The sequence below is a fragment of the Zophobas morio genome, unplaced genomic scaffold (genome assembly GCF_036711695.1).
Source record: "Zophobas morio isolate AGI-343-1 ecotype UQ-CSIRO unplaced genomic scaffold, CSIRO_AGI_Zmor_V1 ptg000008l, whole genome shotgun sequence".
Classification (NCBI taxonomy): Eukaryota; Metazoa; Arthropoda; class Insecta; order Coleoptera; family Tenebrionidae; genus Zophobas; species Zophobas morio.
Genome location: NW_026972113.1, coordinates 3,056,323 through 3,082,188, shown reverse-complemented (window position 1 = coordinate 3,082,188; position 25,866 = coordinate 3,056,323). Strand labels below are relative to the sequence as shown.

Sequence of the window (25,866 nt, the reverse complement as noted above, 5' to 3'; positions counted from 1 at the left end):
AAGAATAACCGGCTTCACACGTCCTTATAGCCACAAAGAATTTTTGTATGCGCACGTGGCATGAGCTAGAAAGAGATAGCTACATCGCTTTTTATTATAGTGTTCGGTAGGGAGTGTATAAAACTCGATCCTTTTGGTAGTTGCCGCACACATTGTTTAAAAGGATGAACGTAAATTGTGTGAAGCAATCTGAATAGTAAATAAACAGCACATAACCGCTTTCACAGTTGGCAATTAATATTTCCAGTGTGTGATTCGTGAAATCCGTGATATGGCACATAACAATAGAAACTTCGACGTTGAAGTTTGTTCATACAATTCCACATAAAATCATGCAGCCATTAGGGTTAATTATAATATACATCTATTGTAACGACAGTTTGTAAAGTTTAAGGCGGCGTCTAAGTTCGCTCGAGCGCTTTGCATTGATGACGGCAGTTCTGTCTCTTCATATTCGAAATTCTATGAGTGTAGTGGAGCAATGAATAGGCTACTCGTCGTGCATACATTGGAAAGGTGAAATCTGGCATTTCTGTTATAGTCTAGTACTAGAATTTCATAATCCGGTTCACATTGGATTATCTACTGCATCTCGTGTACTGCATGAATTAAATCAGTGTTTGGACCACAATTATGGTAATTGCTGACGACAGTAATTGTCGCTACACATACTTGTCGTTGCGGATAATTGAATGGAATCATAGGCTAAAGCGGAGGAGAACAAGGACGGGTCCTTGTCTTGTGATAGCAGTGTCGCGTTCGTTGTCTGCTTGACAGTTTTTGTCTACATAATTTCAACAGCGGCACCTTATGCCTATACTCGCAAATGAAATCTACATTTTCTCTCATACCAATTTTCCAAAGCGGGGTTACGAAATACTCCAATAATTCCCTCCAAAGGCCATTACTGCTGCCGACAGGAAGAAATCAGTGCACCATCCTCCGCGTTATTAATGTTTGATCAAATCGACTTCAGCCGTCGTCACCCCACCATGCATACCACGGGTGGATGTTGCTTTGAGGGAGGACTTTGAAGTTACGTTGTTATAATCTGGTTCCGTTTGAAAAGTTTCCGGATGGTATTTCGATTCGGGGGTTTCGAATTTCGCAATAGGCTGCACCTATAATGCCAATTGTTGCGACGGTAACTACGAATCGCAATTATCAACTTGCAACGAAGGGAGTAACTCAATAATTTCAAGAGTTTAAAAAGTGCCACACCACTACTTTTTCATCGATTCCCGGCTGCGCTCTGATGAATGGAACACCGTTCCAATATTTGACCAACTTGTGTTGGGATCAAGATCACTTGCTGAATAATGCAAAATGTGGAAGTACATACGTATCGATTTTATTATTAACTCCAATTACGGTAACAGGGGACTTTTTCAAGAGCTTATTTTTGTAGAAACGCCATTCATTGAGGCCCAATTCAGTCATTATTAACGTTTTCATGCATTTCTCATGAGTCCGATATATTGATACTGGTTTCTGAGACCCACCACGTTTCCCCTTCCTGCCGGCGGACCCCAGCGCGAGCTATCGGAAAACTGACCGCTCTCATTAAAGATTTACCTCAATCACCCCGGTCGGGACGGAGCATGGCACAAAAGATATAGAATTGTATTTCGTTAAAAGACCGTATAGTGCTGATCTGGAAAAAAAAAAAAACGAAAACACAGTATTAAATTTGATGGAAAGTTTTTTCGCAGCTAAGCTGAATGATTACCATTTGATAGTCGCCTCCATTTTGCACCTTGATAGAAAATACGTTTATCCATGGATAGATATCAAAAGTAGCCTTGGGTATTACTCCTCTACATCAGGAATTTCAAAGACCCGCCTTGTAGAGATCAAATGTAATATCAGTTCTACTAGAAACATCGAAGTTTATGACGGATGCTTTTGCAATTGAAATCCGTTTTAGACCCGCTAAGAGCTTCGACGTATCTTTGAAACACTAATTGGTGCTTTGCAATTGATAGATATGACCTTGAGCGAACGTCTATTGAGAGCTGTTAATTTGGATCTCCCTTTTACATCAAAGGTAAGGGGTAACGCAAGGAAAAAAGCGAGGGTAGGAGAATGGAGAGCGGGCGGCAAGAGAGAACGGTGGAGAGAAAGAGAAACATACATGCGTAAAATCTGACGTTTGGGGTTAACAAATTTTCGCTCTCCCCCAATTAGTAATTCCCTCAACAAACTGATTTAACAACGGTTATAATAAAGTTAGGGACCTTAGAATTTCGGGCTACAGGCTTTTATATGGTCGGAGCGAATCACTTATGGGTATTGTGCGTAATGGAGCGCGTACAGCCGAGAGGCATGACGTTGTTTGGTCAAAGTCCGGCTCGGTTAGTGAATAAACATAGCATCATTAAGGTCCGAACAAACACTGCCATTAGCATACAGATTAAGATGTTGCAGGTCGATCGCATATACGTCAGCCGAGATGGGCTGCAGATAACTTTGTCCCCAGCTGCAGACATCGTCAGTTCGTGTGGAAGCGTTAAACGATACCGGAGCGAATATCGTTAAATCTATGGCTTCCTGAACGCACAATACGGTCCCAACCCAGATAAACGCCTTGTCTTTAAGGGAGATTCGATCTTTTTTATGCACTTGTGGAGCAGGAGATTAACGCGAATTAGTCACGTACTTGTTCCTGGAGGAGTGTGAAGGAGTTGGGAGTTGATGAGATACGATCTCGAGAGCTATATGCCAATTTCTGCTTTGGAAAAACAGTTTTTAAGTCTTCACACGTACTTCAGGGAACGAGCTATTCTTTGTATTTTTTTTCTGAATGGAATAACTAAATCAAGTATAACCTGCAAGTGACGGATCTACTTTAATTAACTCTTTTCGTGTTTTCATGGTACAACTTTATATGCATAACATCTAAGGTTTTGTTAATATCGACTGCCCTCTTTATGGACAATAGATGCTGAAATAAAAACCCTTTCTTAGTAAGCTACAAATTTCTCTTTAGGTGCTTACTACAATAGGGCCAAAAATAAATTTAATGTAATTAACTAAATTTGTCAATGACATGACTATCCTACTGACGTATTTTCTCGGAACGTTATTGTTCTAAGTGATTCAATTTATTGCTATCGTTTTATGTACGGAAGATAAAACACAAATTATACATGTTAGTTTTGATGACAATTGGTTATGGAGCTTTATTTGACAATATTTCTAACAACAGTTCCTTCAAATTATCAAAAACTTATAACGTCTCACGGTTAGCTTGAAATACTTTTAACTGAAAAGTGCTTGCACTTCTAATTTTTTTTGCGTAGCATAGTTTCTTTAAGTTTTGTGAACCTTTTAAACAAAAAATGAAAAAAATCGCTACAGTTGTTTTTTATAAAAACATGTTTTAGTGAATTCCATAGAATCAGATCTGTTTAGTTGAGTTGGCTGGGCTTTGAATCGTTTTGTTGTGTGTCAAAAATATGTCAAACGTTGTAACAGTTTAGTGTCATTGCTGTACACAGAAGTTTGTTTACTGTGTTCTTCTGTCGAGTGGGAGTGGAGATTAATAGACTTTAGGATGTGAAGAAATTAAAAAAAAAGTACCTAATCATATTTTTTTTTATTATACTATTTCCTATAAAATTTATTTTTTATTTTATGCACCTGACCAGACTCTTGATAATTTACGAAAATAATCGAAAAATGATTGAAAATATCAAAAGTGCCAAAATATGTCTTATCTTATCAAATACTAGCCCCGCCCTTCCGCCCACTACTTTCTTACAAGATATCTCATTTGCCAAAATCAGTCTCATCTTAGCAAATACTAGCCCCGCCCACCCACCCTCTTCTTACTCTAACGACTAATTTTATTTCTGTTCAGTTTAAGACCATTCATTTGATTCACATCGGATAAAATCAATCTTTGAAAAGGAGGCAGGGTGGGTGGGCGGGGCTAATTATGTTCTTTTGTCGAGTGGGAGCGGAAACTAATAGACTCTAGGATGTGAAAAAATTGGTAATATAATAAAAAAAATAGCTAATCATAATTTTTTTATTATACTATTTGCTATAAAATTTATTTTTTATTTCATGCACCTGACCAGACTCTTGATAATTTACGAAAATAATCGAAAAATGATTGAAAATGTGCCAAAATATGTCTCAACATATCAAATACTAGCCCCGCCCTCCCGCCCACTACTTTCTTACAAGATATCTCATTTGCCAAAATCAGTCTCATCTTAGCAAATACTAGCCCTGCCCACCCACCCTCTTCTTACTCTAACGACTAATTTTATTTCTGTTCAGTTTAAGACCATTCATTTGATTCACATCGGATAAAATCAATCTCTGAAAAGGAGGCAGGGTGGGTGGGCGGGGCTAATTATGTTCTTTTGTCGAGTGGGAGCGGAAACTAATAGACTCTAGGATGTGAAAAAATTAGTAATATAATAAAAAAAATAGCTAATCATAATTTTTTTATTATACTATTTGCTATAAAATTTATTTTTTATTTCATGCACCTGACCAGACTCTTGATAATTTACGAAAATAATCGAAAAATGATTGAAAATGTGCCAAAATATGTCTCAACTTATCAAATACTAGCCCCGCCCTCCCGCCCACTACTTTCTTACAAGATATCTCATTTGCCAAAATCAGTCTCATCTTAGCAAATACTAGCCCCGCCCACCCACCCTCTTCTTATTCTAACGACTAATTTTATTTCTGTTCAGTTTAAGACCATTCATTTGATTCATATTGGATAAAATCAATCTCTGAAAAGGAGGCAGGGTGGGTGGGCGGGGCTAATTATGTTCTTTTGTCGAGTAGGAGTGGAAACTAATAGACTATAAGATGTGAAAAAATTAGTAGTATAATAAAAAAAATAGCTAATCATAATTTTTTTTATTATACTATTTGCTATAAAATTTATTTTTTATTTCATGCACCTGACCAGACTCTGGATAATAATTTACGAAAATAAACGCAAAATGATTGAAAATGTCAAATAACTCGAATTATCCTACAAAATTGTTACGTGCCCTTTGCGAATACAATAGCCTTCATATTTAAATTTGTGTTTTGTTTACACGTTTAAATCACATTCGAATTCACATATTTACTCTCAAAATTGGACCTTTGATACAAAAAAACAATATTTTGGAAATATTTCAAAAACGACCCTAACGATTTTTTTCTTTTTGGGTCTAAAATGTTTACACAACGTAACGAGACTATACTGCGCAAAAAAATCAGAGGTGCAAGCACTTTTGAGTTAAAAATATTTCAAGCTAGCTGTGGTCTGTTTTGTTTCAAAGGAAGAAGATTCGTGACGATTGGAGTAGGCTGTATAAGGATTGTATTCACGCGTCATCATGAATTTTTTTGATGGTAAGTAATTTTTTAGCTAAAATATGTTTCCGAAATTTTTTACTAGGAAAAAAAGATAATGGTAGTCTCTTTAATTTTGCAAGTCATTCTCTTATAGAGGTGTACTACATAATTATAGTCAACTTTCTAATTGTATATTCAAGTTTGGTCAAGCCAGCTTAGCTCAGCTCAGGTCAGGTCAGGTCAGGTCAAGTCAGATCAGATCAGCCCGGGAAAGTCTACCTAAAAAATTTTGTCAAACTGTTCATCAGTAGCAGTAGTAGTTATCAACCAGAAATTATAATCGTTAGATGTCACCACATAACTCTTCTGAGCTTTTGTTATCGATACAACAGTTGTCAATCGTAGTTGTAGATTCTTTAGGAATTTGGTTACGTACTTCGTATGACAAGTATGACTGGTTAGTGGAATCTGGTAAAACGGCAAAAGTAGCGACTAATAATTTAAAAAAAATACAAAGTGGATTTTAGTGTATTTTTTTTTTGTTTAACTATTGTGCTGCCGCTAGAAAACTGACACGTTTGAATTAATTCATAGAAGAGGTTATGGTTATATGATTTTGACTAAAAAGCAATTTTGTAAGGCTATAAGCGTTAATTTTTCGTTAGACGCGAATCCGCCGGAGCTATATCGGGCCTAAAACCAACACTGCAGAAAAACCTCCTTATTCCCTCGAGTCTAATAACCCGATGCGATATTCATTGGTAGTGTCACATTTAAATGAGACAAGGCTGACAATTTCATTTGAAGCGAACATAAAAACACACTCAGAGTCCTCGATGCTATCTCCCCCGGCCGGGCATCCATCCTTTCGCCCGGCCCATTTTCATTAATGTCTATAATGGGCAGCCTAAGCCCCGCGTGTACTTGAATGGCCGCCGACGTCACTACAAAGTCACATCTCGCAAATATCGCAGATTGAACGGCCGGATTTCACAAAAGGCCTGTTCTCGCCGAACTACAGCCCCGTTATTCTCTCTAAACTTGCCCTTTTACAAAACGCGACCGATTGTGAGAGAGTGCCGCGTTTAATACTCGCCAGCAGAGTGGAGCGAACGGAAATGGAAAACTTCTTAACGAAAAATGTGGAGTGCAAAAAAGGGAAATGGGAAATTTCATAAAATATTTATGTTGTAGAGAGTGGGACTTCTTCAAGACCGGCACGAGAAATATGGAAACAACTAATTATCTTTGCTCTCGTAAAAATAAACGATGCTAAATTATTCACGGCATTTTTAGCGTTTCAGGAATTTTTACGACGAGTATTTGCCTTTGAGAAAAAAATACAGTTACCGTTAACAACAAGCGTTGCAATTAAGGCCCGCTTACATATTTATTTGCTTCAAACAAAACAGGCCCTTTTATGCGATTAATACAGACTTAGGAGAAATCAAATTGTGCATCTGTAGCGCTTTTAAAAAGCTCGTAATTGCCTCAGAAAAAGCGTAGGTTTTCTTGGCAATGGAAATATTAGAAACCAAAGAATGGGAAACAAAAACCACTAACTGTCACTTTGATAAACTAAAACTACTAAAACTTAGAACTATAGGTATCTATTACTTAATTTTAGCAGAAATACCAAAACCCAATAAAATCCAAATTTAATGACATCTTGAGTACTATACAACAGTGGCATCAAAAGCCTTTTACCAGTAAAGTGCTATAGTTCCGGTGTTGAAATAGTGAACTGCAAACAAATTGATATAGCGGTTAATACTTTAGGGTCCTCATCTCGGTGGAAGAAAATCTTGAATATTCATGACGTGTTTGGATCGTTCGCTGTGGGAATAACGTAATCATGTGGAAGTTATTTTTGATATTTTACGGAGAATATATATGATTCCATTAATAATGTCTTATCGTATAAGTTTGTTTCGTTACTGTGACACTATTTTTTTAATGAATTATCCAAAGTGAGTGAAATTTTTCTACACATTGTGGCTCTTTAGATTACAAATCAGAAATTTTTAAGACTTCTTTAAGTTCAGTTGCTTGTGTAACATTTTTCGGTAACCAAGAAGTTTTGTGCCTCCTGTACACAGATAAAGAATGCTGTGTGTGGATGGGTAACCATAGTAACCATTCCGTTTGACGCGCCTACACCCGAGAAACCTCAAAATTATTTCAAAAGCTAATATTTAAAGAAATACGAAACATCTCTACAAAAGGAAAGCAATTGAATGATATTTGAAAAACGCAATCTCCTTTGTACTTTCCAAATAAATTAAAAAACACTGTGACATGGCGAAACTTTCCCGATGGGAAAGAACTTTCAATCTTTCGACTCAATGAAAACTTACGAGCGAAGGAAACTCGGAGCAAATCAAACTAACAGGTGAAAGATGTAATATTCCTAATGGAACTTTTCTTTCCGTCTATAAATGTTTCATTGGCAAAACGAGTTATACACACAGTGATTGATACAAATCTGGAAGAAGTCGTAAAAGCGGAATTTTATGTGGCCAAAAGTAATTTTCATTGTTTGAAGAGTGAAACGGCAAACTTTTTGGAAAATTTGCGTGCAGCGCTGCATCATCTTTGACATAATCGTATTAAACAGTTGAGTGGGAGGAGGAGGAGGCGAAGATGGATCACACTTTGATATGATGAGGTCGGTCGCTTAATATAAATGCACTCAAGTAGACGAGCCAGAATGTGAGTGTGTGTACAAGGGATGATTGATAACGTACCTCCGATTCCACTGGCTTTCGGCCAACATACAGAAAACATTTTCACGTTTTTCCGTCAAGCTACGACATGATTAATGTAAAAAAGATGTAATTTATTTCACTTAACTAATATGATATTGATAGAAATTTGGGACCGATCTTATTGCCCAAATAAGAAATCTCATTTCCTTCAATATTTCATCGCTTTGGTAAACCGCGCCGGCCTTTAATCAAACTTGTCCTCGACAAATTTATGTGTGGCGTTAAGGCTGGATAGATGACCAATTGAACGTTGAAACTTAAATGAAGTTTTAATTAGTTTGACGGTATTGAAGTGCGAAGCCGATTTTAGAGGTTAAACTAACATTGTCCAGTGACATAATGTAATTACAGTTTGCCGAAGCTCAGTTCGTGCGGTTTATGTGCTTTCATTCGAAAATTATTGTCGGTCATGATACATGACGAATCTACAGTTGCTGTTAATGTTGGGTGGAAGCCACAAAACTGTGGTTCTTACTGTACAAACACAGAATCCATGCAAGGCTGTAATCTAAATAAGCGCCATTGAGAAATTTTCTTACCAAAGGAGAACTGGAAGTGGCAGCACGGAAACTTACCTGAAACAGAAATAAATGCGTTTAAAAAGGTATTATTTGGCCCTTCACAGTTGCTAAAAATGTGAAAATTCAACGGAAACGCTAAAAACTGTCTACATATTTAACCCCTCCATAAAAATAATGACGTCATCTGAAAAATAATTGCATCCAAAATACGTCCTGCAATGTATAAACCGTTTTATTTTTTTGATCTCCTGGAAACGACTCGTGTAATTTTCGTCCAGTTAAGTAAGTTTTTATTGAAAAATGGGGCTCGACGTGCATGTTGCATTAGTTACATTGCAGAGACGAGAGAATTTCGGGGCTAATAACTCCAGCGGCTCATTTCGCTAAGCAAAATAGTTAAATTAATTGCTGTTTTTATAACCTTCTCTGCAGGCAAATGTTTAAAATTTTCACTGCATCATTTAACTCAAATTAAATTGCTGCACCAACACAAATTATCAACATGTGACAAACAGCAAGTATTTTTTGCTAAAACGGCGGCGTTTAATTAACCACAAGTCAAAAGAATAACAAATGCTCGGAAATTTAACGCCAGCTATTTATTTTTCGATTTATTGTAACGATTTTTTTGGAGATAATTAAGTCTGGTCAACAAAACAAATTTTTCGTTTAGATTTATCCCTCTTAAACCCACCTACCGAGTCTAAAAGTTTTTGTAATTAATATGACGGGAAAATCTGTCTGGCCTGAGGCTATAAAATAAGTTTGCCGAGCAAAGCGAAGACAGGCTAGCCAAGAGGGAGCAGGAATGAGTGCAAATGTAATTTCGAGATTAATTTTCAAAGTGTGTTTGCCCGAGGATAAAAAATAACATCCGCACAAAGAACCGAGAAGTGTAGAGGAATTTTGAGCATGCATTTGGGTTTCTTCGTAATTTGTTTAATCTTTGAGTTTAATATTAACCGGGTTTGGCGGTTGGAAGTCTTGTCTCATCGATGCGCCTCCTTGTTTAAATTAAAATGCTTAATTTCCGTCACTTTGACGGTTTGTCGTACAACCGCGAGCAAATATATCGAAGAAGACATTTCCCGCAAAAGGCATGTTAACTTGTCTCTTACGATGGGAAAAAACAGTGCACGATTTATTTACTTTGATGCGGATGAACCACCGATTCGCGTGGTCAATATATTCTAGTTGGCATAAAAACTTGATAGAATTCAGTTTCATCTTTCGGTCCACGCGCGAGGTGGAAATCCCGGAAAGGAAGACAGAGCTGATTCGAAGTAGGTGAGGTGGAATAATGTGCAGCAGTTTCGCCGTCCGCGTGGTCCCACGAACACAAACAATATAAACATTTTAACGCGATTTTAAATCTCTTTCTGGGTGAATAAGAACCAGTGCGACCGAAGAAAACATATTTTCGATAAGCTACTTTAAAAGAATTACGTCGGAGGAGTTCCACAAAGAAAAGTTGTGTGTGCAATTCTGTCGAGGCGCGTCAGTCGAAAAGAATAGTTGGCGTAATGAACAGCGCGCTAGAGTTCACTCAGAAGGGAATATAAAGAAAACTTTAGTGCTGAAAGGGGGAATACGTGTGGGAGAGAACCGAGCAAGATGGAGCCAGCTTTCGAGTCGACACTAAATTTCATTTTCTTGTTGGCCAAAGTTGCTTATGCGGCGTTTGTACGATATATACCTTGGCCCGGTCTATACGTGAGGCTAAAAATTGTGCGGCTAAAAGAAAGTAAAATACGACTTTCGCCTCTCAGAACGACATCGTGTCGCCACCATTGACGCGAGAAGCCGGCGACGATGGAATAATTAGAAATCTGCGAGGACGTTTCCGAAGAAGTCGTCCGAGAATCGAAACGAAAAAAATGCTTTTATACATATGGCTCTTAAATTCTTCTCCCGAAGAGTGGAAACCTCTCCACTGAATGGCCGGACCGTATTTTCCGAATGGCTGTAAAACCTTTTTACGCAAAACTTGAAATTTAAACGAATGTGGCCTCTGGTTTTAATGAACAGAATGGGACCGAAGACTTCAAAGAAGATGACCTTCGGCGAAAACCAATTAAGTTCTAAGCTCAAACTAATGCAATAAGTGAGTGGAAATTGGCGCGAATTTATTAAAATTGTGAGTGTTCGTCACTTGACGATAATTAAAGTCTGTGGGTTCATTCTTTCCAATAGATCGATGACGTGCCATGTTTTGAGAAACCAGATTTATCGATTTGTCTTTTGGCAGTTTTTCGACTTGTGCAAAGTTTAGGTATTAAAAAACATTCTTAGTATTATTACTTATGGGAAATGGATGGAGCACGTACTCTGAAAAGTATAAAAAGAGGAGAAATCTTCGAGTCAAATCCCGGAGATCATAATTTGGCGCTTTATTTCCCGTCTGTGTGTGCCGGTTGGGGTCGAAAATTAATGCTCCGTCTGAATCCGTTCGTCGATCCTATTTAATTCTATTTCCTACTTTGGAGTTGAATCCTATTTTTATACTGCACGGGGCGCGATTCTTCACTCTTCGTCTTAAGAAAAGTGCCGAGAATACGTTTGCCGAATACGAATCGGTAACAAATGTCGCCATCTATCGAACTCGGCTTTTGTCTACCTCATTTTTCTCGTCTTGCTACATACAAAACGACACTCGATCGACGCGCAATTACGTTAAACGCGACATGTCTTCAACACCCATAAATAAATTATAGTTCGTAGCAGCTAAGTATTTTAATAACGGTGCTTCATAAAATATTGAGTGCAATTCGGTAATAAACCGTCGCAGTGCACAGCCATAAATTGCTGATGAGATATTTTAGTGGAACGCAGGTGATCAACATGTATGGTTTCGAGAGAAAAACCCCGACACGTATTGCTGGTTGCGTTTAGCGTACCTGCAGGGCAGGGTGTTATATTTTTATTATCACCCTTCCGAGCTCGTAAAATTATTAACATAAACTGTGCCGTAATGGCCGTTATAGGACCCCTGCAGATATACGTAGACTGAGCTGCAACGGGTCATCAATATCGGCACATCCATCACGCCGTGACACGTCTATAACGACAGCATTACCAACCGCACCTGACAGTGTCATCGGATCAAACCTGCACTACCAGACTCGGATAACTAGATTGAATTTTTAATATAATATCGATCATTTGACAGCCGTCCGGACGGTTCATCACGATATTACCACTGGAAGGCCGAAATGCGTAAATAAATTAATAATACAAGATCCTGTCGATATCTTTTTAAATATGCATGAGTACTTTGGGAATCATTGTGCGCCGTTTCCAAACTTGACGTGATAGCTACCTATTTTTAGAGAAAACGTTCAGGTCCGGTTGTATTTCTTTTGCAATATATAGCCCGTGTCATCCTGATTGGCCTATTTTATTTTCCGTTACAACCTTGCCTGCATTTTTTATTATTAGTGCGAAAAAAGTGGAACTTGTCACATTTTTCCTAATTTCAACTCAAACGGAAGTGCTAGTAGTTATGGACAATGCTCCTTAACGTCGCAATATTAAAAGGAATTTGATTTTAAACTAAGCTTATATAGTGCACTGATATCATTTAAAAATATTGTTTGAACGACTCGATTTAGTTACATTTATTTTTTGATTTAATTATCAAAGAAAGCGTGTCCACTGAATAACGAAATAATTTTTCTTTATAAACTCTAAAAACAGGTGTGTGAAATGTTTGAAATCGCCCTTTCATACGAACTTTCAAAAAAATTGTTTCCTTCACCGACGAACAGTTTGCGTTTCAATTGCCCTTCAGCGTTTTCAAAAGCGAATCGCTGCAGATGACAGTTTTTAAGATGCTGTTTTTCCTTTGAGTTTATAACTGAAACTTTTGGAATTTGTGCAGTATGTTCAACCTGTTTTTAAAAACTTTATTATCGTTCATGTTTCAGTATCTCCAGTAATTTGAGGAAATCGATTAAACAGCTTTGTTTAAAATCTCTTATTAGCAGTTAACAGTTTGTATAAAAGTTTACACATGTACACCATCAGTAAACCAAATTTTGTTGATATTGGTAATGAAATGGATATTTCAGATTAGCACCAAAACAAGTAATAAGTTTAACCAACCTAATTTAATGCTGATTTGTTTGTTTTATTGTTTACGTTTTAGATTATTTTATGTTTACAATAAATTATTAGACAAATATACATTAAAACCGTAAAATAAGCTATACGAAAAATGCATATTATTACACAGAATGAATATAATAGGTTAATTACTGTATGACGTACGATCGAAAAATTCTTGATTCAGAGTTGGCTGGAACTAATGCGCTACAGTTGTAATAAGAATTCGTTTTAAGCGTCACATAACAAAGTCGTTTATTTTGCATATGTGTTTTTCCACGTAAATGTAAAAGTATTAAATTCCGATAAACATGATCAATTATTGAACGCTAAATGAGGTTAATGCTAATCTATCACGTCACACGAACCTTTGATAGATAATGTAATATGGAGAGCGATCTAGTAAACAGGACATCAGTGGTGTAGGGACAGTGATGGTTGCCAAAGCTTGCGTGTGACGAGGCAACAGCGCATACTATCCTCTCTACTTTCCAATTTGCGTCCATCAATCGAGACCAATCTCGGTGAGTGGATTACTGGGAAATGAAATTTACATAGGGCCCTTGTATGCAGGATACACATGGAAGCTGTAGTGAAATCTGATGATGGTTCTCGCGAAGAGTTAAAACATGTAAAACATTGCTCGAAAGTATTATAAACAACAAAAACAACTCAGTTAATGCGGTTATAAGTTCGCAATGGCATATTTTTTGAAAGAACAAACCCTTTGTTGCCTAATAGTGTTTACAATATCGCATTATCACGAAACAATGCAGAATAGCGAAAGAGACGTTTTGTCCGACAAAAATACAAACGAAAATGAAAAACACTTCAAAGGCTACCGTTGATGAAAGAATGCATGTGCAGTGCGGCTGGTTAGTTTTATATTCGAAGTAAAATGCAGGAAGAAAATTTCGGAAATACGTCCAAATTAATGCATTTGTAGTTACATGAAAGATAATTAATACACATGGCGCAGTCGGGCGGATTTTTACGAGCGGTCGTCATTTTTGCGGCATTGCCGCGGTAATTTGTATCCGATTTAGGCGACTATACTTTTCGAATTAACTTGCCTTGCGAGGGAATGGGATTTCCATAAAATCCCTCGCATCGGACTACATATCCGGCAGCTATCGTTCGCAAGTCTGACTAACTCAATGAAGTAGACCAAATACAAAGTAGATGAGACAGGAGGATGCAAATAAAACTTGTCTCCTCTATTTGAAATTCAAAACGATTCGATCACTTTTATGCGGCATTGTCATGGTAAATTATTTGGAAGGTGTATCAGTTTCAGTTTGTCAGCTTCACGATCAATTACATTATCTCGAAGGAAAATTCCTTTCTTTGTTTATGTTAACCGAGTTAATCGATTTCGGCGTAGGCATAAATATTTCAGTTCGTTTTCACGAAGAAAGGGCTCCTCGTATCGACCACAATTGGCGGAGGCGCCGGTAATCCTGCAAACTATGTAGACTTCTGGGAGCTAAGGTAGATGAGGTGGTGCGGACTTGTGCAAACTTTGCCTTTCGCTAGCCAAGTCGTCAGATAAACAGGGGAATTGGCCAAATCGACAATCTCGAGTGCGAATTCCAACCGTCTCTGTTTTCCAAGGATAACACAACGATTTGGAGGAAGATAGCGGATAATTTATCGGCGGTAATGTTTTACCACGCTAATTTTAATGGACAAGGAAAAGCAAAGGCAGAGGATCCTATCTAAAAAATACTCGGAAGAAAAACAACGACTTTCTTAAATGCTCTTGACCTACTACTAGACGATCTAAATTCTCGAAACTACCTGAAGTTAACGCTGTTTTGTCTGTTTCTACGGTTTCAGTCTACGTTGGCTTGAATCGTCTACAGTTTTAACGTTTATCGCGTTCTATAAATTAACAACAATGTTAAAATAACGAGCAAGAAAAGTCACACATTTTACACAAGTGTAGAAATACTATTAACTAAGTTTCTCTTAAATGGAACGTCACGTCTGTACTTGAGAGTTAATAACTCACAAAATTGCAATATATATTTTTGTCGTGGACGAAGTTCAAAGGGGATGACACAGAAATACGTTCCCGTAAATAAGGTGCGTAGGGTTAATTTAAGTTAACTTGTAGCTGCTTTTGAATCTGCAACACTAAGAGAACATTAATAACTAACTTTCGGGCAAAGGCTAGAAGACCGCAGGCTTTCAGAAGTCCATCTAGTCGAATGAGTCCTGCGCAAATTATTCCTGTTATTGCGAAATCATTTGCGAGTTTAAATCGTAAATTATAATTCGCTTTTTTCTTCGTAGATGTGTGGACCGTTTCGAAATCATCTCTTTACAGTGTAGTTATACATAACGATTTTATGTTCCAGTAAATTGACAGGCATGCATAAATCATGAGATACAATTTCGGTAAAAGCAATCGAAACAAAATTCCAATTCTCGCAAAAGCACCTGTTGATTGAAGATAATTCAACAAAATGTCCTTGTAATCCGCATAATGTTCGCTTATTGGAGTGTTAATGGACGACGTTCTGTGAATATGGCTCTTACAGGAGCAATGCCGTTACGCTTAAGTGCATTAATGTAATAAATAAACGCCGTCTGCTTGATAACATCTCAAAAAATACAAATGCATTCTTGGCGCGAAATCAAATTAGAATCTCTAAATTGTTAGTGGAGGTTCTAGTTTTAAAAGAGAGATAGCTGAAATTAAATTGTGATTGTGTTATTGTAAAAAGTGTGGCTTTTTCAATTGCTCAGACAACAAGGGTAATCAAACTTTAATGATACTTAGTTGCACGTACGGGTTTTTATTCAATCAAGGTAATTTATAATTGAATCATGTATGTCTATGTTAAATTCAGGTCATAAATTAATTTTAACTTGACAATTCTCGATTGAAATTAGTAGCGACATGCGATTTTACGTGTAAAGATAACTCGATTATTAATTAACTTAATCGCACAATGTGCATATTCTACGATAGAATTTACTAGAGTGAATATTGACTTTTACATTATGCAACATGAGCAGCAGCAAATAAACGTAAACATAAAAAGGATCGCCGCACAGTGATTGTATTGCGTGATCAAGATAATCTGTAATCGAACACGCGTGCTAAAATAAATTGAAAAGTTCAAGTAGTTACCTAAATCGAGGGATGGTTCAGTTATTGCAACCTAATAAATAAATAATATTTGTCCCGGCGCCTCCACCAAAACGGAACCGAAAATCGTAACGAATTCAGTTCAATTATCAAATATAGCGGCTACATTTTCTTGCAGCTTCCATAAACCATTTCTTAAATATGTGAAGTCACTTCTCACATTTCGTCGTAAACTTGACACCATAAAACGTAAACATAATCCAAGTTTAATGTTAACGGTTTATACTGTTTCCGAGAAGAAAGATAAAAGACCGTACACGATAATAGTCCGTAATTAAAATTTCTCTTGTTCGAGAAAATATCTATCGATGTTGAAAAAGCTAAGACGATTTTTCTCCGAGAAAGAAAGTTGAAGGTCGACTTTATTCGTTCGTTCTCAACGGTGTATTAATCCCATCTCGTTGTCGATGTCAAATGCTGTCTCTTCGGCATTGTGGACCCACAATTGTGGTTTCCTTCTTCTCAGCGGGTAGAAATGCGGTTTCCTAATGCAAACCTTTGGCCAGGTTTGGGGAGAGCTCGGTTGTGATTCACGGTCCAAGTTCCCGCTAAACCCGATTACAGACAGGTCTCCGAGCCTTACATAATGCATGTAGGGTAAAAGGGTCCGAATTTGACAAATGCCGTTCGCATCTCCCAGGTCATAATATCCAATCAGCGCCGAAGGAAGGACGTGGTATAGATAACCGTCGGTGACAATATATTCGGTGTTAATTATGGCAATGTACGAATGCGGCCGGATGGCCCTAAATGAATACAGCTGATTGAACTTGGGCTTTGTGATGTAGTAACCGAGATTACGATTATTAGTTCCGTAGGGATAGCACAGATTCCATTTTGGAGGTTAACACTGCTGTGGCCTTAGTTAATCGATATGTTGTGTGCACATCCAAAATTAATCTAGAATGTATTCAATCATGCTGCGTTATTGTAATGAACTCAGTATTATTGGTTGACAGTTTTCGACGGAGACATTATCATTTCAAAGTATTGCATTTGAAACACTTGTTTGATTTGTTGGGATCAAAGCGAAATTTAATATTAATGGAGTTTTTCTCTTTTTTGACTTCGTCCACCATATTTTCCCAAGGGTGTCAGTGTTTGCAGGTTGACTATTTGTCGAATGTGTTAATTCGCATGGCTTGTCTTGGAGTTAAAACCGCTATGTAAACGTGTTTAATGGGTAAAATTTAGAGGGAGCGTGACGAAATTGTCACCGACGATTCAGCCCCTAATACATGAAACTTACTACATATAGCTTCTGTATTCTGATTTTATGAAACAATAAAAAGGCAATAAACGTAGAGCACAAAGCTATTTCTTTTAACAGATATAATAGATACTTTGATTCCTTATCATTTATAACAACCTTAAAACTTCTGCAAAACGAATTACCCCTTCGCTAACCCGGCGCTCTCTATCATTGGAATAAGACCTTACTTAGAAACTTTTTATCAGCAATGATCGTTAGATCGGATTTCTTTTCAGTAGCTGCCAGTCAATTACAATTCGATAAAGTGCGAGGAAATTGAGAGCCACACAAGAAAAATAAGTGTCTGCAAATACGTTCTAAAGCTTTTACTATATAATATCAGATTCGGTTTCGGAGGCGGTTGAATGCGATTATAGCCTTGCCAGTCGGAAATCTAAACGATTTGTGGTATAGCAGCGGTCGACTGATGACGATGTCGTCTTCGGTTTGGCTTTTGGCCAAAAGGCGGTGACTCGCTTTCATTACGGAAGCTTTAAAATCGGAGAAAAATCCACTAAAGACTTTGCTTGCTTTCGTGTGTCGGTGTTTTATAAAGTTTCATTCTTCGAAAGAATATTTCTGAGTTACCTAGGATTAAAATTATTCTCGTCAGAAGTAATCTAATTAACGGGCTTAATTTTTGCTTTCGACCTTTGACAAAACATTAATAAGATTCGCCATTATCCGGCATAAAATTTAAATCGAGAAATCTCATTCAATTTATTAAAGCAGTGAAAGAAATCCAGCATTGATTAAATATGCAAATCAAGTCTGTTTACAATTCCGGAGCATTTGTAGAATGCCAAGCGCGAATAACTAGGTTGTTATCAGAGTGTTCGGGATCATGTCGGCGTGAGAAGAGCAGAGATTTTATTAGCTCGTCTATACAAAGAAGTGTGCAAAGATCATCCCCCTATACTAAGCGAGCGGTGGAAATCACTAGATGGCGTTCCTAAGCAAACAACAAAAATTGAGACGCTCCCGATTGTAAAATATAGACAAAAGATCTGTGCTTACAAAGCAAACATTTGATTACAATCTATTCAACAACTTCTTAAATGATCTAAGTGAATAGTAGTGAAAAAAAAAGTGGGAGTGCATCTTGGTGTCCTGGTTCAAACAAGAAAACTTATTTGCTCCGTCCAAAGTAAATAATTGATAATCGCAAAAAGCCACGACCGCGACAGATGCTATTAGATTCCAGAATACGAAGAACCGAACTTGTGAAGTTGCTGTTTTTATAACTCGTCGATAAATCCAGTTCTTTCTGCGTCAATTTTCCCGAGCTCGCTCTATTCGCTCTCTGGAGCATCTCGAGACGTATTTTCATCGAACACGTAATAAATAAATAAGGACATATTAAATTTAAAGCGTGTTTTCGAGCTACTTTGTCGGTTTGTACGGGGTTTAACGGAGGGTTGCAGGTTTTCTCCGGAGGCGGCCGGGAATGTAATGTAAAATGACAGATCCCATTATTTACTGAAAAACAACAACGCGAAAGTAGCAAACCCTGTAAGAAAAGAAAAGGAAAGTGATGTTATCTGGTCCCTTAAAATGCACCTTCTTCTTATGACGCTATTTATTACCTGGGCCAACTTTTGCCTAGCCGAGGTGGAGCATAAACAGGGGAAGGTTGTTTTATTATGACAAGAAATGCACTTTTGCATTTTAGACGTATTTTTAAGCAGGAATTATTCAGAGTGCACGGAAGCTGCGTTAATGATTTTAGTTAGTAATCTTCAGGTACTTTTACGTTTTAACGAATTACTCGTGGGATCGGTAATTAAAGCATTATGAAACTAATCGATATTTTGCTTTTACTATATTCAAGATTTATCGGATTACAGAATAAATTATAGACATTTTACATTATTAAAGCGGACAGATGGGGTTTTTTCTGAAATTATATAACGCGCAGCTTAATGATTTATTCCATTTTTGTTTTTCCCTTTCCTTGATAATCCTCTTATTTGCCGGGATGTTGTAACTCACTTTATAAAGTATGTATGTATTTTTTCCTTGAAAGTTAATGCAAAAGCCACTTTATTATGTTCGTGCTGTCTCTTGCGTATACAAAGAAGTCATTCGTTATTGTTGTTAGTTAAACTTGATCGAAATACGTAGATGGTGTAGAAATGTTTTAATTTTTTTTTGTATTAAGCAAGATATAAATTCGGGGGATAAAAAACTAGCCAAACTGTTCCAATTAACTATCCATTATCATTTCAAGCGGTTGTTATTAAGTTACAACAAAAGCAATCAAGACGCATTAGCAACAGCAGTTATGAGCAGGTATTAGTAAGTATGATTGCCCAAGTTCTCCACCCATGTAATCATCGAAAGGTTAAATTTTGTTTCATTAGTTGTTAGTTGCGAAATTTCTTACACGATAACCCTAATGGCTGAAATTAATTGTCACATTTCGATTTTTCAAAATAGAAACCCACGATTCACTTTAACACTGCGACTGGGATAGCTATATCCCAGTGCTAATTACTTTAATTGCTCCGGTTCCTCGAGTTAATTTTGACGTAGACAATAAAGAATACATAAAGTTTCATCACATTTTGCAGCGGCGTATTCTTAGTGACAGCCATAAAGCTAATTCCACACAAAGCTTTACATTTGGTACGCTTTTTACAACAGCCTCTGAAGAACGAAAGTCTAAACTATAAAACGTCGGATAATTAAATCACATTTCCATTTTGCCAGGGAATGCAGTAAATGTGACAGAGAATAATGATAAAATAATTTTATTTTCTCTTTGAAAACTCTCTCACTCGAACTTTTTCAAGGTTGCAACACCCTTTCTGATTTCGCAGGATACCCAACTTCGTCAATACAATTTAATTTCACTGTCAAAAGTAAAAATCCGTTTAAAAGTTCTCTACTTCCAACTAAGTCGGTTAATTGGGGCATTCAAGTTTTAATTTTTTACTGTTGGGAATGGGTCATGCTGCTACACCATGTTCGAACTTACACGACGTAGATGATTGTTGTCTGGGTCATAAAATAAATATTTAAGGAATTTTGTAGTCTGTAGCTAGTAAAATAATTTCATCCTCTTAAATATTTGGAGTTGGTGCGATGAGTTTGCATGTTCTTTGAGAATGCTTTTGGATGGATCCAGAGAGAAAATAAGTTCTCTAAATGCCAGCCCTAAACACATACTAGCGAGGACAAAACTTCTGCAACTATCAGCTGAACAAGTTTGAACTCGTAAATGGATTTTCCGAGGGGATTTTCCCCATGTTAAAACAATTATTATGATGAAGTTCCCAGTGAACCGTTAATCCGCCTTTAGCAGCAGTCAAAGTGGACCGCTCTGATTAGACAGCTGCTGATAAGGTTTGTCGTTATTTCACACACCTCAAATCCTCACAGATCCAACGCAAACAGTGGAACAGCATGCAGCGCACACCAGCTTGTTTATGTTATTAGTACATATGTGTACTTTCCCATTTGATAAACCGAATTAAGTACACACCTCCTCTGAGTCGATTTTCCGCCGACGTAACCACTTACGGCATTAGATTAGTAACATGGCCTGGAGCGGTTTCCGATTAATATGGCTCCCTTTAGGTCACAGTTAAGCCTCGCTGATGTGTTTATACGGAAGGTTACCCATCACCGTCGGGGGCAGATGAATATGACTAAGTAGACAGCGGTGCGTTCCTATCTGTTTGATAAATTAAACTTTGTTGGGGCGGAAATGGACTCCTAGACTTATGGTTGCACTTTCTTCTCCAAACTGGAGTATCTTGGGATAATCTACGCAATGTGTTGAGTGTCGGCCAAGAGTAATTGTTAACGGTAGTGGCTGAACGGCGGGGTCCGAAATTATCGCGAAAATCTCGTCAGATATTAATTCTAGCTGGGAATCAAGGAACGAAGAGAAGCGAAGAGTAGTTAACGTGAAAACTTACAGACTAGACCTTAGGAGGCGTTAGCAGCTTGTAAAGACATCGATCTAAATGAAAAGTGGTTATCGTTATGGATAACGCTCAGCGTCACAGGAATTAGACGACGCTTTAGTCAGTCAAAAACGTGTCGCGTTTTCGTGTTTTGTCTTCTTCGTCGTCGAGTTCGTTGTTTCGAACGAGCCAGCTAAAAGCAAAAACGTCGCGTTTTTCACTTTTATCCTGTAAGCCTATTTTACATGGGAGAGTGTGTATTTTTAGACAATAGCGAGTAGTGGACGGAGCTCTTCGCCGTCGGACGGTTTCTCTTCTGTAAACATAGAGAGCAGCTAATTAAGTCCAATCAGGCTCGGTCCATCAGATCCATTAGCCACCCCTTCGTGTTTGTGCACAAACTCCAATGCTAATTGAGCACCGTCCAAGCTGAAATATCCATTTGTAAACGGCACAACCGCCATACCAAAATATTCCCTTTTCGCTCTAAAATCGCTATCCGCAAATAAAGTACACCGGGAGTACATTGTTTCAACGTTAAAAGCTTTACGTTCGGACCTTGCCGTATTTAATTACGAAATATCTAATTGTGTGACCTCGCAAGGAAATCAAGAGAGATGATTTTACGACGTCGTAAAACGAGAAACGGTGGAACGATCCCGCTCCGAGTGCATTCATTGCAAACAAGACATTATTTTCAACCGGCATTAAGTCTAAACCTCCAATTGCAGAATTTTGGGACAGTTCGGCTTTTGTGACTCGATCGCAGCTGGTGATACACGAATACAGCTAAATACAAAGTCGTTTAGTGCAAGAGTGTAAAACAGAACGATCTCCAGCGAGTTTACGAATCGGCGTCGTTCCGGAGAGTGGAGATAATAAGTTTTACAGGCTAATATGGGACAGCAAGGGTTGCACACAACAACGTAATATGAGTTGACTGCTACACATGTTGCTGGTACCTAGTGGGAGTTGGCGCTCCTGAACTCCCGTCCCCTATCAAGCAAGTCTCATCTAATCCGGGACAAGCAAAAGCTTTGGGGATTTTCCGAAATTCTTCGGCATAAAGCTCTCGCACGGCTCTTCCTTAATAGGACCGGCTCTGTCGCGACTGGATATAAAACCCCGTTTAAATTACGATCAGCTGTAAGTGATTCCCTTGTCGTTATAAAAACCTAAATACAGATGTTATGCCCCTATAAACAGACGCCGGAACTGTGGAGTTTCACTCACTTTGCGATTAAAATTACTACATCGACGCCGTGTTCTAATTGATGGACTTGCATTAATTGGTCAGAATAATAAGCGAGTTAACATTTCCCTTCGCACTTAATTCGATTACGACCTCCTCGTAAATCTGGCGGATCCTATTTGAACGGTTGGAGTTTCTCGCGAAATTTACTCGTAAACACTGTTGTAATCTTAAATTGAAATTGAATGCAACTTTGGACGGAATCTTACCGAGGAATACCTCAGAAATAAAAGAAAATAACTACATTGGGTTTAATGTTGATAATTGTAATGAGTTAATCCAGAATTTGCCAAGAAAATCTCAAGTTGACAGTTGACGGACGTTTTCCATCACGCTATACTTGACCTACATATGAGTTCTTGATAAGGCAAAGAAAAACTAATGATTTGTTATTATAACGATATAATTTAATATTACAAGCGATAAAAAATACATCGTTAAATCTACCTCAACATTGAACGTAAATGGAAATATACAGTTTCATCGATATTGTATTACCTAAAAGAGGCAATAAAGAATGTGACAAAAGCATTATAAAATGGATATAATGTTCCTTTTCGTAGAAATTTATAGAACTAGGAAATATTACGTACAATAACTTATACCTCACGATAAAAGTACTTCGATATTTCAACGGTCGATTCTGGGAAAACGGTTGCAGTTATCAAAGAAACGAGGCCGGAAGTGAGTTCTAGATCTCGAAATGTACAAGAAAATGTATTTAATTAAGTTTCGAAAATGTCAAAATTTGGCCGAAATTTGGAGAAGGGAAAAATTGGACAAATTTCGTTAAAAAAAAAGTTGTCTAAAAATTCTGAAAAAAATCAGGGATGTAGATCTCGACATGCTGATTCCAAAAATGTAGTATGTTGATGGTCAAGGAGCAACATTTTCGAAAGAATCGGTGCGAAATGCGAATTTTTGAAAATTTCCAAAAATTTCGATATTCCAACGGTCGATTCCGGAAAAACCGTTATAGTTATCAAAAAAGCGAGACAGGAAATGACTTCTAGAGCTCCAAATCTACAAGAAAATGTCTTCACTTGAGTTTCGAAAATGTCAAAATTTTGTCGAAATTTGAAGAAGGGGGGACCATTGGAAAAATTTCATTTTTAAAAAAGTTGTCCAAAAATTCTGAAAAAATTCAGGAATGTAGATATCGATTTGCTGATTCCAAAAATATGGAATGTTTATGGTCCCGGAGCTGAATTTTAGCTAGAATCGGTTTGAAATGCGAATTTTTGAAAATTTCTAAAAATTTCGATATTTCAACGGTCGATTCCGGAAAAACCGTTGTAGTTATCAAAAAAGCGAGACCGGAAATGACTTCTAGAGCTCCAAATCTACAAGAAAATGTCTTTAGTTAAGTTTCGAAAATGTCAAAATTTTGTCGAAATTTGAAGATGGGGGAAAAATTTCACTTTTAAAAAAGTTGTCTGAAAATTCTGAAAAAATTCAGGGATGTAGATCTCGATTTGCTGATTCAAAAAATATAGAATGTTGATGGCTAAGGAGCAACATTTTTGAAAGAATCGGTACGAAATGCAAATTTTTGGAAATTTCTAGAAATTTTGATATTTCAACGGTCGATTCCGGAAAAACTGTTGGAGTTATCAAAAAAATGAGACCGGAAATGAGTTACAAAACGCGAAATCTATAAGAAAATGTTTTTAGTTAAGTTTCGAAAATGTCAAAATTTTATCGAAATTTGAAGAAGGGGGGACTATTGGAAAAATTTCACTTTTAAAAAAGTTGTCTGAAAATTCTGACAAAATTCAGGGATGTGGATCTCGATTTGCTGATTCCGAAAATATAGAATGTTTATTGTCACGGAGCAAAATTTTCGCTAGAATCGATATGAAATGCGAATTTTTGAAAATTTCTAAAGATTTCGATATTTCAACGGTCGATCCTGGAAATACGGTTGCAGTTATGAAAGAAACGATACCGGAAGTGAGTTCTAGAGCTCGAAATCTACAAGAAAATGTATTTAGTTAAGTTTCGAAAATGTCAAAATTTGGCCGAAATTTTAAAAAGGGGGGACCATTGGAAAAATTTCATTTTTAAAAAAGTTGTCCAAAAATTCTGAAAAAATTCAGGAATGTAGATCTCGATTTGCTTATTCCAAAAATATAGAATGTTAATGGTCACGGAGCAAAATTTTCGCTAGAATCGGTTTGAAATGCGAATTTTTGAAAATTTCTAAAAATTTCAATATTTCAATGGTCGATTCCGGAAAAACCGTTGGAGTTATCAAAAAAGCGAGACCGGAAATGACTTCTAGAGCTCCAAATGTACAAGAAAATGTCTTCCGTCAAGTTTCGAAAATGTCAAAATTTTGTCGAAATTTGAAGAAGGGGGGACTATTGAAAAAATTTCACTTTTAAAAAAGTTGTCTAAAAATTCTGAAAAAATTCAGGGATGTAGATCTCGACATGCTGATTCCAAAAATGTAGTATGTTCATAATCAAAGAGCAACATTTTCGAAAGAATCGGTGCGAAATGCGAATTTATGGAAATTTCTAGAAATTTCGATATTTCAACGGTCGATTCCGGAAAAACCGTTGCGGTTATTAAAAAACCGAGACCGGAATTGAGTTCTAGGGTTCGAAATCTACAAGAAAATGTATTTAGTTAAGTTTCGAAAATGTCAAAATTTTGTCGAAATTTGAAGAAGGGGGGACTATTGGAAAAATTTCACTTATAAAAAAGTTGCCTAAAAATTGTGAAAAAATTCAGGGATGTAGATCTCGATTTGCTGATTCCAAAAATATAGAATGTATAATGGTCACGGAGCAAAATTTTCGCTAGAATCGGTTTGAAATGCGAATTTTTGGAAATTTCTAGAAATTTCGATATTTCAATGGTCGATTCCGGAAAAACCGTTGGAGTTATCAAAAAAGCGAGACCGGAAATGACTTCTAGAGCTCCAAATGTACAAGAAAATGTCTTTCGTCAAGTTTCGAAAATGTCAAAATTTTGTCGAAATTTGAAGAAGGGGGGACTATTGAAAAAATTTCACTTTTAAAAAAGTTGTCTGAAAATTCTGAAAAAATTCAGGGATGTAGATCTCGATTTGCTGATTCCGAAAATATAGAATGTTTATTGTCACGGAGCAAAATTTTCGCTAGAATCGGTATGAAATGCGAATTTTTGAAAATTTCTAAAGATTTCGATATTTCAACGGTCGATTCCGGAAAAACCGTTGGAGTTATCAAAAAAGCGAGACCTGAAATGACTTCTAGAGCTCCAAATCTACAAGAAAATGTATTTAGTTAAGTTTCGAAAATGTCAAAATTTTGTCGAAATTTGAAGAAGGGGGGACTATTGGAAAAATTTCACTTTTAAAAAAGTTGTCTGAAAATTCTGAAAAAATTCAGGGATGTAGATGTCGATTTGCTGATTCCAAAAATATAGAATGTTTATTGTCACGGAGCAAAATTTTCGCTAGAATCGGTTTGAAATGCGAATTTTTGAAAATTTATAAAAATTTCGATATTTCAACAGTCGATTTCGGAAAAACCGTTGGAGTTATCAAAAAAGCGAGATCGGAAATGACTTCTAGAGCTCCAAATC

General features: G+C 37.0%; 1 protein-coding gene across 10 annotated transcripts in view; it reads right to left on the bottom strand.

Moving 5' to 3' along the window:
- Window positions 1-25,866, bottom strand: part of Bru3 (bruno 3) — a 388,759-nt gene that overhangs the window by 59,137 nt on the left and 303,756 nt on the right. The window contains exon 1 of one of the 10 annotated variants that reach the window (XM_064050310.1): window positions 8,627-8,645. The exons of the other annotated variants lie outside the window; for them this stretch is intronic. The gene's annotated coding sequence lies outside the window, so the exon portion shown is untranslated. Of the gene's footprint in view, window positions 1-8,626; window positions 8,646-25,866 lie in introns of those variants that run through there. 10 annotated transcript variants of the gene reach the window in all.